Source organism: Nomascus leucogenys, chromosome 12 (genome assembly GCF_006542625.1).
Source record: "Nomascus leucogenys isolate Asia chromosome 12, Asia_NLE_v1, whole genome shotgun sequence".
NCBI lineage: Eukaryota > Metazoa > Chordata > Mammalia > Primates > Hylobatidae > Nomascus > Nomascus leucogenys.
The window spans coordinates 38,930,842-38,945,750 of NC_044392.1; positions in this window are offsets into that span (position 1 = coordinate 38,930,842).

The window sequence follows — 14,909 nt, forward strand, 5'->3', positions numbered from 1 at the left end:
TGGCCACACAAAGCAAGAACAAATGCTACACATCTCAGCACAACTTTCCTCCGGCTTCTAGTTTCCTAACAAGGTATGCACCTGAAGTCTTACGAAGTTGACAAACCAACCAAATTTTACTATACTTCCACCCTTTTCTACTTGGGGCTTACCTCACTGCTCCAGAAAAACTTACATTAACAATCTCTGAGCCAACGTTTATAGGAATGTTTACAACCACCAGCCTCTCCTGGTTCTTGGAACACTCACTATCATCAGCATCACATCAGCGTCAGGGAAGAAAACAGGACCCAAATGTCCCCAAACAGTTTTTTTTTTTGTTTTTTTTTTGTTTTTTTTTTTTTTTGAGACAGAGTCTCATTCTATCACCCAGGCTGGAGTGCAGTGGCACGATCCATGATCTCAGCCACTGCAACCTCCGCCTCTCGGGTTCAAGCGATTCTCATGCCTCAGCTTCCCAAGTACCTGGGATTACAGGCACGCGCCACCATGCCTGGCTGGTTTTTGTATTTTTAGTAGAGACAGGGTTTCAACATGTTGCCCAGGCTGGTCTCGAACTCCTGACCTCAGGTAATCCACTCGCCTTGGCCTCCCAAAGTGTTGGGATTACAGGCATGAGCCACCATGCCCGGCCCCCAAACTATATTTCTGAAAGCTAGTTCCCTGCAGTACTAAGGTGGCAAAAGGTTAATCCTGTTGGTCCACAATTTCGCTGACATAGAAGCTAAAGGAAACCCCACCTCACAAAGCTAATTTGCTTTGATCACATTGAAGGTCTCAAATGCTAAAATTTTCTTTGTTTGTTTGTTCGCTTGTTTGTTTTTTAAGACAGGGCCTTGTTCTGTCACACAGGCTGGAGTGCAGTGGCGTGATCATGGCTCACTGCAACCTCCACCTCTTGGGTTCAAGTGATCCTCCTACCTCAGCCTCCCAAGTAGCTGGGACTATAGGTGCGTGCCACCACACCCAGCTAATTTTTGTATTTTTTGTACAGACAAGGTTTTGCCATGTAGCCCAGGCTGATCTCTAACTCTTGAGTTCAAGCAATCCTCCCACCTCAGCCTCCCAAAGTGCTGGGATTAGAGGCGTAAGCCACCATGCCTGGCCACAAATGCTAAAAGTTTTGTAGACCATCTGAGTTCACTTCCTCACTCAGATTTACTAGCTGTACAATCTTGGAAGGTTGCTTAGTGTCTACTTGTAAAATAGAGACGATACTTATGTGATAAAGTTATGAGGATGCATAATTGTAATTATGTACAAAATGTTCCTACCACATAGTGGGTACTCAGCACTCAGTAATTGTTAAGTCCTCTCTCCTTATTGTCTGTGAACCAAAATGAGCTGTGGGGCTGATCGTATGTGCTGGACTTAGCTGGCTTTTCAGGGAACCCCAGTGGTCTACTCTTTCAGGAAGTCTGGGAATGTAGGAAACCGGGGTAAGAGAAGATGGCAGAGCATTTTTCTTTTCCAAACAAAAGGAATTTCCTGGAGTGTCTGTCATCTGTCTGATTCAAGATGAGAAGCACAAGTCTGCTTTCCTGCATTCCTCCCCACCAGGCCAGGAAGATGAGCACCAACAGTCCCTGCATTTCTGTTTCAGCTTTCCAATCTGCCTCCGAAATTACATATTCCAGTGTGGTTTGCACTTGTAGGTCCATAAGGCATACAGAAAACCCCGCCCAGGCTTGGAGGTGCCCCTCAGGTAAGCATGACAATTTTTGAATCCTTCCAAGAGTAGAACCAGCACCTGCAATTACATCCTCCATTTACAAATGAGGAAACTAATATTTAGAGATGCTAACTAAATTCCCCAAGCAGCCCCAACAAGGGCAGAGTCAGAATTCCAAACCAGGTCTGTCTTATGCCAAAGTGCATGTTTTCAACCACATCATCATATGACGCTCCAACTAGGAAAGATAACACCCTTCCCATGATGTAGCCAGGCCAGTCGGTTTCATGGAGATAGTGAGATTTCACAGGTGAGACAAATATCCTTAACCGTAGGCTGATGGTCTTACTAACGCAAAGTTATAACTAAAATCAAAATCAAAATTATTCAGAAAATTATTTCTAAACTTGACACGAAAGTAGAATGACAAAACACCACAGAGTAAACCAAGATTCGATTCATTTTTGGATTATTGTAGATTATTTATTTTACTTAAATTTAATTAGTATTTTGTTAGGAGATTAAGATTATTACATTATTTCAATAGATTATTGTTTTAATAGCTTAATAATTTAATAGTAATTTGTTCAACCATGTTTCTGAGTTCCTAGTATGTAATATGTACTATAGTTGATAGAAAGATGAAGGAAACATGTTCCTCGGCCTCAAAAAAGATATAATGGATATTACAAGATATAGTAGATACATATGTCTGGGTTGGTAAGGTAGTAAGAAAGGAAACAACAAGGTGCTAAAAGAAGGAGAAATCAAGCCAGTTGAGTGTTCCCTAAAGATTTGTTGGAGTGAGGAGGCATTATTTGAGCTGACTCTTGAAATATCACTAGGATTTTGTCAGGTAGAAAGAATGCAGATAAAAGTCTAAGAAGCGAGACTCCGTCTCAAAAAAAAAATAAATAAATAAATAAATAAATAAAAATAAAAGTCTAAAAAAAGGGAACAATGTGAATAGGCAAGTTATGGGATAAGAAGATTAGTAAATAGTTGGCGGGAGGACAGGAACACACAGGTAACTGAAGACAAAGCTGGAAGCTGGAAGATGATTGAGGTGGGAAAACGCAGGGCTCCGAATGTCAGCAAGGGGTGAGCACAAGAGAGCCGGGAAAGGCTTTGGAGAGTGGGATGGCAGGCTCAGAGAAGCTCTGTGAGGCTGAACCTGGCATGTGGGGTGCTTTGGAGGACAGACCTGGGGCAGGATGAGCAATGAAAGCCTGACGTTCAATAATGACATCAGGAAAGGGAAATAAATAATGTGGACATATAATAATGTGGAGAGGCGCTGGGTGCGGTGGCTCACGCCTGTAATCCCAGCACTTTGGGAGGCCAAGGCAGGTGGATCATTTGAGGCCAGGAGTTCAAGACCACCCTGGCCCACATGATGAAAACACGTCTCTACTAAAAATACAAAAATTAGCTGGGCATGGTGGCAACACCCACTGTAATCTCAGCTACTTGGGAGGCTGAGACATGAGAATCACTTGAACCCGGAAGGCTGAGGCTGCAGTGAGCTGAGATCGAGCCACTGCACTACAGCCAGGGTAACAGAGCAAGACTCTGTCTCAAAAAATAATAATAATAATGTGGAGAGGATTGAGAATTGACCAGTGACTAGCACAGGAGGGAAGAAGGAGGGAGTTGAAAAGCCTGGGAGTCTGGGCTGCATGTGACCGGGAGCACATAGTTATTTATTTATTTATGTATTTATTTTTGAGATGGAGTCTCACTCTGTCACCCAGACTGGAGGGCAGTGGTGCAGTCTTAGTTCACTGCAACCTCTGCCTCTCAGGTTCAAGCAATTCTCCTGCCTCAGCCTCCCGAGTAGCTGAGATTACAGGTGCGCACCACCCGCCCTGCTAATTTTTGTATTTTTAGTAGAGATGGGCTTTCACCATGCTGGCCAGGCTGTTCTCGAACTTCTGACCTCAAGTGATCTGCCTTCCTCGACCTCCCAAAATGTTGGGATTACAGACGTGAGCCACCACACCTGGCCTGTTACTACTATTATTTTTTTTAACGTGGAGGAGGAATTGGTTTGTAAGGGGAGATTGTGAGTTTGGCTTGAAACATGAGTAATTTGGTTTCCTTAGAATGAAAACAGGTAGACACATCTTGACTTTGGCATTCAAGAGAAGGGTTGGTCTTAGAGATCCACATTTGAACTTCAACTACATAAATGCAATAATTAAAGTCTGAGACAGATTAAGTGATCCAGAAGGAAGGAAGAGAAGAAAAGCGAAGACAGAATGTTGGGGCTCATCTGCATGGGGTGGGTGAGAGGAGAATAGCTGTGTTTCCTTTATCTTCTTCCAGGTAAGACTCGGGTCAACTTAAAAATGGTTCCAGACCTAACCCAACTTCCTTATTTTACGGATGAAGAAAACCCAAACCCAAAGGGTTAACTGATTTATCCAAGGCCTCACAGCTTCTTGGTAGCAGAACTGAGACTAGATGGATTAAGTGACCATTGGGAATTAGTGTTGCTTAGCAACTGTACTAGTTGCTGTATATCACATGATGTGGTTGGAGTCAGAGAAGCTTGAGAACACACTACAAACTTCATTTATCTTTGTTACATCAGCCCAGCACTGTAACTGTGCCCAACAGTCTAATCAGCACAGGGGTTCAGACCGTATCTTATTCATCTTCTTATCACTGTCTCCTCTACTCTCTCTTTTCCTACCACTGCCTCCACCACCAGAGTTATTGCAGAGTAGAGAAAGTGCAGATTATTTTCTTTTTTGAATATGAAGACAGGCTTTTGAAAGGAGCTGAAGAGTTCATTTAGAATGAACATAACCCCTGGGGAAACCGAGGCTCAGAGACATTCAATGATTTACCCCAGATCACTAGTTAGTGGCAAAGCCTGGACCCAAATCCCAACTCTTGTTTCTTTGCATGACACTACCTACCTCTAGTGCAAGAGACAAACTTTCTAGTCCCTAATTTCTTTAAATATCTGCTGTGCCATCCTCTTCTCTCAAGGTGCTTCTTTTAAAAAGAGCTTCATGATCCAAAAAGTTTGTGGAGTGCTCTAAGCTTGCCCTCTCTTGGATAGTCAAAATGTCGATTACCATATTAAAGACCGTGGGACATCCTGCAGTAAAGAAACTTGCTTAATTCTCTAACAATATTTTTTTAGCTAATTTGACCACGGAACTGTGGCCCTGTAATCTACTTAAAAACCCACAGATTTCCAAGAATTGCACTTTGGGAAACAGTGCCTAAGTCTCATTAGCAAGACTTGCTTTGTAGGTCTCGAGCAGAAATGTCACTAGTGAGTGGTCCTCACTATGGGATAAGGTTGGGGAGTGGTGAGAGATGGGAAAGAGAAGCAACAAGTAGTCCTAGTCTCTTCCAGAGCCATCTGCTCTGCGAGTAACAAAGGGTGAAACAGCTACTGAGCAATTTCAATTTGGAATCCTCACTGTAAGCTTAAGGCACTTTCTCCTACTAAGGGTTCTGGTGGGAAAATGAGTGTTTTTGTTCTCATACATTCCATATCAGCTGATGTGCTCGTTCCACGCTGCTTCTGCCACCATTCGTGGTCATGCCATCTTGTCCTTCCACATCCTTCTGGCTTTTCTTTCTGCACTCCACCACCCTGGTCTAAACCCTGTCCCTTCACATCTGGACTACCAAAAGCAACCTCCTTTTTTTGTTTGTTTGTTTTTTAATTTTTTCCTCAGTGCTCCTTGTTCTGAGAAAGCAGCCCTCTAATAGGTCTCCCTGACTTGATTTCTTCTCCCCTGCAGTTTATTTACATACTGCTGTCACATCTTAGACAACACTTCACCGGCTTTCAGATAAAGGAAATGTTCAAAATTCCACAACATCCAAAGCTCTATTTAATGTCAGAAAACACATCTATGCAATGCTATTTCTCCATGCTCCCCAAGGCAAATATCCCACCACCCTAGGCTCCTGTCCTCACTGTTAACTGAACCAGCCAGCCATAAGCAATCTGACTGCCAAGTGTCTGTTCCACTGCTCTTTGCTTCCTGGCTATCCAATTTATTCCAATTCTTATTCAATTTGCAGCATCCAGCACCAGTCCCCTGGCTATACAAACCCTTCCATGCACTCTTACATTTGCAGATTCTGAGCAACTAGCCCCCCATTTACTTGCATTGCTCTTTTACTGCTCCCTGAATTTTCTAACTGAAAATAAACTCAGAAAGGGAAAGGACTATGTCTTATTAAATACTAGCCTCTTAGTAAGTACTCAAAAAAAAAAAAAAAGAAAAAACCTCTTGCTAAATACAGGAAAGAATCTGTCAGAGGCACTTGAACCAGAGCCACTCCATCTTGAATAGGGGCTGGGTAAAATGAGACTGAGACCTGCTGGGTTGCATTCCCTGGAGGTTAAGGCATTCTTAGTCCCAGGAAGAGACAGGACGTTGGCACAAGATACATACAGGTCACAAAGACCCTGCTGATAAAGCAGGATGCAGTAAAGAAGCCTACCAAATCCCACCAAAACCAAGATGGTGATGAAAGTGACCTGCGGTCATCCTCACTGCTCATTAGACGCTAATTATAAGGCATTAACATACTAAAAGACATTCCCACCAGCGCTATAACAGTTTACAAATGCCATGGCAACATCTGGAAGTTACCTCATATAGTCTAAAAAGGGGAGGGATCCTCAGTTCCGAGGGAAATCCCTGCCCCTTTTCCAGAAAACTCATGAATAATCTACTCCTTATTTAGCATACAATCAAGAAATAACTATAAGTATACCCAATTGAGCAGCTCATGCCACTGCTCTGCCTATGGAGTAGCCATTCTTTTGTTTCTTTCCTTCTGTAATAAACTTGCTTTCACTTTACTCTACAGACTTGCCCAGAACTCTTTCTCGCACGAGGTCTAAGAACCCTCTCTTGGGGTGTAGATTGGGACCCCTTTCCGATAACAAATCCATGTTGATCTTAGAGCTATGATTTAAGTAGAAAATGTCAAGTCCACAAAACATTAAGGAAACGAATCTCTTTCTGGGCCTCAAGTGCATTTAAATATTTCTAGTTCAATTGACTTTAGTTTTAGAAACGCAGGGGAAGATTTATTCTACCTCATCCTGGATGGTCTGGAGCATTTTCATTCTTTTTTTTATAGATGCATTTGTACTTTCTACCACCCTCTCATCGGCTCTTTGCCATGCTTGGCTTCCAGAAAGGAGAGTCTAGACCAAGTATATTAAGTGATATTTAAACATGCATCTCTAAATTTTCCAAGGGTCTGGCCAAAAGCGTATTCTTCCCAAGAACACATCTTTCTTGACAACTGCCCCTTCATTCATTCTTTTACTTATTTGACAAGCATTTAGTGAGTGAGTCCTTGAGGTACAAGGATGGATTTTTTAAAAAGTCATGGTTCTTGAGGCATCCACAGTCTAATGCAGTTTTACACAAAATGTGATCAGACAGACACCTGCAACAGAATCACCTGAGGGAGGTTGTTCTAAAAGATGCAGGCCCCCTGGACATTTGCACAGACAATTTTTTATTCAGTAAATTTGGAGTGGCATCTGGGGCCTGCATTTTTTAAAAAGCACTCCAGGTGATTCTGATGCATATTAAAGATTGAGACCCACTGGCCCAATGGAAAAGACAGGAATGTAAGAGGAAAATTGTAGAGCAGTTGTTCCTAGTTGCAGTTAAACAGATATTCACAATGTGTAATGGAGACATAAGAAGAGGCTTTAGTGGGTAAGGCTTGGGTAAGGCTTGCAATGAGAAAGATACAGGTTCAAATTCTGCTGCTGCCACTTACTTGTCATGTGATTGACCTTTTCTTGGTGTCACGTGTCCTCACATGTAAAATAGCCAAAGTACTCGCCTCACACCAATTACAAGGTTTGCATGAGATTACGTATGTAAAGTGCTTAACTTAAATTTTAGAGCATAATAAACACTCATTACTCAGAAGTCCTCACAATTGTCATTTTTAATTATTAATGGAACTTAAAGGAAAGACCACAAATGAGAAAAGTTTTCCTGAGAACCGTGGAGCCCAAATTTAATTTTAAAGCAGTGTGTCTCAAAGGATAAATATCTTGCAGTCCACAAGAGTTCTAGGATTTTAAAAATTTTCTGTCTTTGATTATAATTTAACATTTTAATACAAGCAGTAACCATCATGCAATTGCACTGCCTGGCTTTTCATTCGTTTACAATTGCACAAATGCCAAATGAAAGCCAGATGAAGTCAAGGATCAATCTGGACATAGAGGAAATGTTGGGAAAACTGAGTCGTTGCATGGCATGAGGCAGTTCAATCTACTCAGCCATAGGATTCGATGCCATCTTCACACTGTGAGCAGATGTGCCATGGGGACTTTGGCTTTTTACGTACTAACACATACCAGCTTATAAGCAGAAACTTGAGGCATAAACACACAAAGAAGAATGGTTCTGTCCCTGATTCTGTTAGTAAATGGATTAGATATCTATTTAGTACCAATTTTAATATCAACACAATGCTAACCTTATCTTCAAATGAGTAGACAATTTAACAAATTATCAAATGACACCTCATTGAAACTGACATTTGATGATTGCTTACTACAGAGTTTTGGTTGAGATCTTATTTTCCTGAACTTATGAACCCTCAAAGCTATTAATAACAATTTGTTCAACGTGCCCACACTAACAGGCATGTTTGCATGAAATTAACACATTTAAATAACAGATTTAAACATTGACCAGACCCTGAGGATACATGGTTCTACCATGTCTATCTTTAAGTTCCACACTAGTGATTAGTTTCAACAAAACCACATTATCTATCACATTAAAATAATTTAAATTTTTTTGGGTTTCATAGTTACATTTGATTTCTTTTTCTCTCTCTCTCTCAAATCCTGAGGTCTGCTCAGATATAGTTGATTTCATTTATTAATTTGTTTTGGCTCTATAGTTGCATAAGAACTATAAGCATAAGCAATGTATACCTAGTTTTAAAATTATACATATTTTAGTAAGATCCTAATAACAGATCACCCAAAAAGCTGAAAAAAATTACCTATAAAACACGTCCATGTATTATTCGGGTTTGAGTAATACCAAAAGGGACAATCCTGAGGAAAGGTTTGTTCAGGGCTGTCTACTCTTCTATCATCACCTGTCTCTCTTGAAGAAGGCAGTCCCCGCCTGTTCACCAGGCATGAGTGACAGAGAATCTGCTTCATCGGCAACTTATGACCACGCCACCCCTGCAGTATGCCTGTTCCATAAGGCCCTTGGCCATTGCTTCACAAACTTCCCGACCCACCTTACATTGCCAATAGCAAAGCCATTATTTGGGGTTGGGGAAAGGAAAGGACCAAGCGATCCTCTTCTTTGCAAGTGAAACGCCATTTACTCTACACTTAAAGCTATTTATTTATCTAGCCTTAAGAAGTGTGGTTGGCTGGGCGCGGTTGCTCATGCCTGTAATCCCAGCACTTTGGGAGGCTGAGGTGGGCAGATCACCTCAGGTCAGGAGTTCGAGACCAGACTGGCCAACATAGTGAAACCCCTCTCTGCTAAAAATACAAAATTAGCCAGGCGTGGTAGTGCATGCCTGTAATCCCAGCTATTCAGGAGGCTGAGGCAGAAGAATCACTTGAACCCAGGAGGCAGAGGTTGCAATGAGCCAAGTGTGCCATTGCAATCCAGCCTGGGCAACAGAGCGAGACTCTGTCTCAAAAAAAAAAAAGTAAATGATGTGGATCTAGGTATCTCAATCCTTTGTCATCACTTTCATCTAACCCCCATGTATTCAGAAGAACGTGTCTTACATCATGATCATCAGGCTATCTGGTGGATATGTTTTCCTAATGCCTATCGCCGAATCATGCATTTGTAACTATAATAACTTCATCATCATAAGGATGGATTTGAAAGTATTTTTAAATAGCATTGTAGTACTTCCCTCAATAGCTCTGAGAAACTGTAGTTGAGTAAATTTAGGAACAAGTTGTAGATGACAATTATGGCTTATGTTCCTATGGAGGGCTGGATTAAGACCTTATAGAGGCTTCAGATACAGAAATATTATAGTCTCTTCTCCACTCCCACTCCAACATGTACTTCATTATTTTTAAAAATGCTAAAAAGTAGCATTTTTAAGAATGTAAGAACATTCAATAAAATTTCTATTTTCTATTTTTCTCATTAAGACTACTTCAATACATTTTTGGAAACCAAATATTAGCTTATTTCCAAAAGGAACTGGAGGTGTCCCTACTAAAGTCCTTAACACTTTTGGGAAAAAGCAAGTTGCAAGTGTATCCAGGGTTTTCACAGGCATCATATCTCTTAAAATCCAGGTCTCATTTGTTATGTACAGTCTGCGGGTAACAAATATGGAGCCATTCTGAATGTGCCAGACTCTCTTTTTCCAATTTAACTACCCAAGAACTCCTTCCCAGGCTTCTCCTTGCCCTACCCCTACCCAACCCCAATGAGGGCTTAGTTCTAAAAATATGAAATTCCTTTCAATATTTCAAGTACATTGTAAGTTAGACAATTAGATCTTCTGGCCGGGTGCAGTGGCTCACACCTGTAATCCCAGCACTTTGGGGGGCCGAGGCAGGTGGATCACCTGAGGTCAGGAGTTCGAGACCAGACTGGACAACAGGGCAAAGCTTCGTCTCTACTAAAAATACAAAAATTAGCTGGGCATGGCGGTGGGTGCCTGTAATCCCAGCTACTCAAAAGGCTGAGGCAGGAGAATCACCTGAGCCGGGGAGGCAGAAGTTACAGTAAGCCAAGATTGAGCCTCTGCACTCCAGCCTGGGTGACAGAGCGAGACTCCATTTCAAGAAAGAAAAATAAAATTAGATATTCTGCCCTATTTCAATGCTCTTCTTTCCTATATTACTTCTGCAAAAGGCATGAGGTCAGCAGTCAAAGGGAAATGCAGAGTCATTGAAGTTTACCTGTGTAGATAGGTCAACACCAGACATTCTGAGCATCTTTGTTAGAATATATTTTGTAGATGTTGGCAACTCAATCCATTGAAAAATGATGATGAGAAGCACCTGGGAACCTAGAGGTGGAACTTTCTACAGCTCAGGGAAAGGCACAGTGTAGCTCCATTTTTCTGGAGCATGGTGGGGTGCTGGTGGATCTGGGAGAGGGGCAGAAGAAGCTAGTACCTTAAGTCATGAAAATGAAACAAGCAAGTGAACTTCAGAAAGTTGTGAAGGAAAGACAATAGGAAGACCATCAATCCTCTTTAAACTGTGAAAACAAAGCTTGCCACCAAAATATAGCAAAAGGATTAGAAAGCAACTTTTTACCCGCCCTTGAAGGAATTGTATAGGTCTAGAATTTACATCCAAGCTTGATACCCCTTTGGTAATAAATGGCTAAGCAAAAAGCTTAGAAAATTTTTCACCTCCAAACATGATATTAAGCAGCAGTTAATTTGTTTTTTACATAACACTGAATGTTCAAATAAGAATTTCTTAAAAGCTTTAACAAATGAAAAGTATTTCAGAAAAGAGAGAACACTCAGTGAGAGCGAAAGCACTTAAAGGTAAGCACTTCTGTTATCAGAGGACTGAACACACCCATGAGGAAAGGAGTATGATCAAGAGAAAGACACCAGCACTGCCTGTAGTCAAACCAGGAAAAACCAAATCTGGGGTAGTATTCTGAAACCCTCCTGGAATAACCACCTTCTATTTGTTGTTAAAATAAATAACACAGGCCAGGCGCAGTGGCTCATGCCTGTAATCCCAGCACATTGGGAGACCGAGGCGGGCGGATCACCTGAGGTCGGGAGTTCAAGACCAGCCTAATCAACATGGAGAAACCCCGTCTCTACTAATATAAATAAATAAGTAAATAAAATAGGCCAGGCGTGGTGGCTTACGCCTGTAATCCCAACACTTTGGGAAGCCATGGCAGGTGGATCACCTGAGGTCAGGAGTTCAAGACCAGCCTGGCCAACATGGTGAAACCCTGTCTCTACTAAAAATACAAAAATTAGCTGGGTGTGGTGTGGGTGCCTGTAATCCCAGCTACTTCAGAGGCTGGGGCAGGAAGATGGAGAATGGCTTGAACCCAGGAGGCAGAGGTTGCAGTGAGCCGAGATCCCGCCACTGCACTCTAGCCTGGGTGACAGGGCGAGACTCTATCTCAAAAATAAATAAATAAATATAAATAAAATAAAATAGACCTGTATATAATATAGACCCAATACAAACCGAGTTTTCACATAAGCTTATCTGTTCCTCCTTATCTGTACTCACAAAGACATTAGTATCGTTCTACAATGTTCACAGATCACAAGAATCAAGATTTAAGTCCAGTACTTCTGATAGTAAGTCCAGTACTTAGGCCATTTTTTCCATGACCTAGCTCTCTTTAGATGCTGATCTTAATGGCATAACCAATTAATAGAAACTTATTGAGCTCTTTTCCATCCTCAAAGACTATAGTGTATGACTTTTCAATTATCGCCCTCTAAAAATTTTTCCAACAACAAATAAGAACTTTGCCAGGCGTATAAAATAAGCCCTTAATCTAATATACAGTGAGAGCTCAGTAAGTACTCACTTATGGGTTAATGCTATAAGGTGAGTTAGAGCAATCACCTAAGACATGGTCTTTGCTAAACTAAGTGATACTGACCAAAAGAACTAGGGATTCCAAGAAGTAAAATCTGGGATGGATGGAGGATCTGAAACTTAAGCTGGCCTTCAAAGAAGAGTGGTATTTGGCTAAAATGAGAGGAGAGAGGAGCATATTCAGAGAGTATGGGGACAGGGTGACAACTAGGGTGAAGATCATAGCGACTCAAGTCTTATCTTTGAAAGTGAATATGGGGATATGGGTGCTGACAGGACAGCGATTAGCATAATTGAACTGGAAAATATAGAAATTGTATATTGCCCTTTACAGATGAGAAAAATTTAAATGCAGAAAGATTTAAAACATTGTTGCACAAAGTCCCACTGCTTGTAGGTGGCAAAGTTAAAATTAGAATCTCACCCTATTAACCCTTGGCCCATCACTCTTTCTACCATACCAAGTTGTAGTTAAAACAACTCAATGAGGGTGGGTCCAGTGGCTCATGTTTGTAATCCTAGCATTTTGAGAAGCCAAGGTGGGAGGATTGCTTGAGCCCAGGAGTTTCAGACCAGCCTGAGCAACATAGTGAAACCTCATCTCTACAAAAAACAAAACAGTTAGCCAGGTGTGGTAGTGCGCACATATAGTCCCAGCTAGTCGAGGGGCTAAAGTGGAAGGATCACAAACAAACAAAACAATTGACTATTCTTTAAGTGATAGTTATTATAATTTGAAGAGTATGACACAAAAATACCTACTTATCTGCTATTAACCTATTGAATTAGTCTTTCTAAAGAATTTGAAACATTTCTGCCTCAGGTAGCTTTAATAAATAAAATAATATCATTTAAGTTTAGGGTACTTATCTGAAAAACAAAATTAATCATTTTAAAATACAGATGCTCATGATTATAACTATATTACAATGACTGCCTTCAAATAAGAAAAAAGTAGCCAAGATGGAATCAAAGTGTTAGAATTTGGAGATTGAGCAGATTTTTTTAATTAAACTTTAATTCTTTTTAAAGCAGTTCTAGGTTCACAGCAAAATTAAGTAGAAAGTACAGATTGTTCCCATATACACCCTTGTCCTCTGCTACAAAACCTCCCTCACTATTGACATCGCTCACGACATTGGCACATTTATTACAATCAATAAGCCTATCAGTAAACCTAATGGTCTGTGATATCAGCACATTATTTTCGGCTGGGCGCGGTGGCTCACACTTGCAATCCCAGCACTTGGGGAGGCCAAGGGGGGCAGATCATGAGGTCAGGAGTTCGAAACCAGCCTGGCCAACATGGTGAAACCCTGTCTGTACTAAAAATACAAAAATTAGTTGGGCGTGATAGCACACGCCTGTAATCCCAGCTACTCAGGAGGCTGAGGCAGGAGAATCGCTTGAACCTGGGAGACAGAGGTTGCAGTGAGCCGAGATCACACCACTGCACTCCAGCCTGGGCGACAGAGCGAGACTTCATCTCAAAAAAAAAAAAAATAATAAATAATCATTTTCACCCAAAGTACATTGTTTGCCTTAGGGTTCACTCTCAGTGTTGTACATTCTATGGCTTTTGACAAAGGTATAATGACATACATCCACCATTGTAGTAACCACAGAACAGTTTCACTACCCTAGAAATCCTGTGTTCGATTTATCCCTCCCGCACCCCTAATCCCTGGCAACCACGAATAGTTTTTACTGTTTCCATAGTTTTGTCCAGTGAAATTCAAAATTCGAAGTACTATTTCTACTGAATGAGTATTGCTTTTGCACTGTCGTAAAGTTGAAAAATCGTAAGTTGAACCATTTTAAGTCAGGACCATCTGCATTTTTCTCAACCTATGGTTTGTATTCTCATTCTCTTGATATTGTCTTTCACAGAGCGGAAGTTTACAATTTTAATGAAATCCAGCTAATCAGTGATTTCTTTCACGGATAGTGCCTTCAGTGCTGTATCTAAAAAGTCATCACAATATCCAAGATTACTGAGATTTTTTCCTATGTTATTTTCTATGAGCTTCATTGTTTTGCATTTACATTTTGGTTTATGATCCACTTTGAGTTGCTTTTGTGAATGCCTGTAATCCCAGCTACTCAGGAGGCTGAGGCAGGAGAATCATTTGAACCCAGGAGGCAGAGGTTGCAGTGAGCCAAGATCGCACCATTGCACTCCAGCCTGGGTGACAGAGTGAGACTCTGTCTCAAAAAAAAAAAAAAGTACAGTCCCAAAAAGGAGGAAAAAGAGGATGGGGCTCTCAGTAATGGCTTTATGCCTCATTTGCCTATGCCAATGTCTCCTTTATCAGAGATTTAATCATATTTTATGTGTTTCTGAAATTTTCTGTAGTCACTGCTATATGTGTCTGTTGTTTCCTAAGTTCCTAAGGACAAGAATTACGTCTTTTACTTCTGGATCCTTCATTTCATTTGTTTGTATGTTCAGCAGATATTTTATTAAATGTCTACTATGTCCAGATATTGTGTTAAGCCCTAGCACTGAATAAGGCATGCACTAAGTGCACAGAAAAAAATTTTTCTAATAAATGAGAAACCTCAAACTGTAGCTACATAACATTATAAACAGCTTGAGAGGCAGCAATATGATTTATTCTTTTCATAACAACAAATAGGGCATAAATAATAAATTTATTT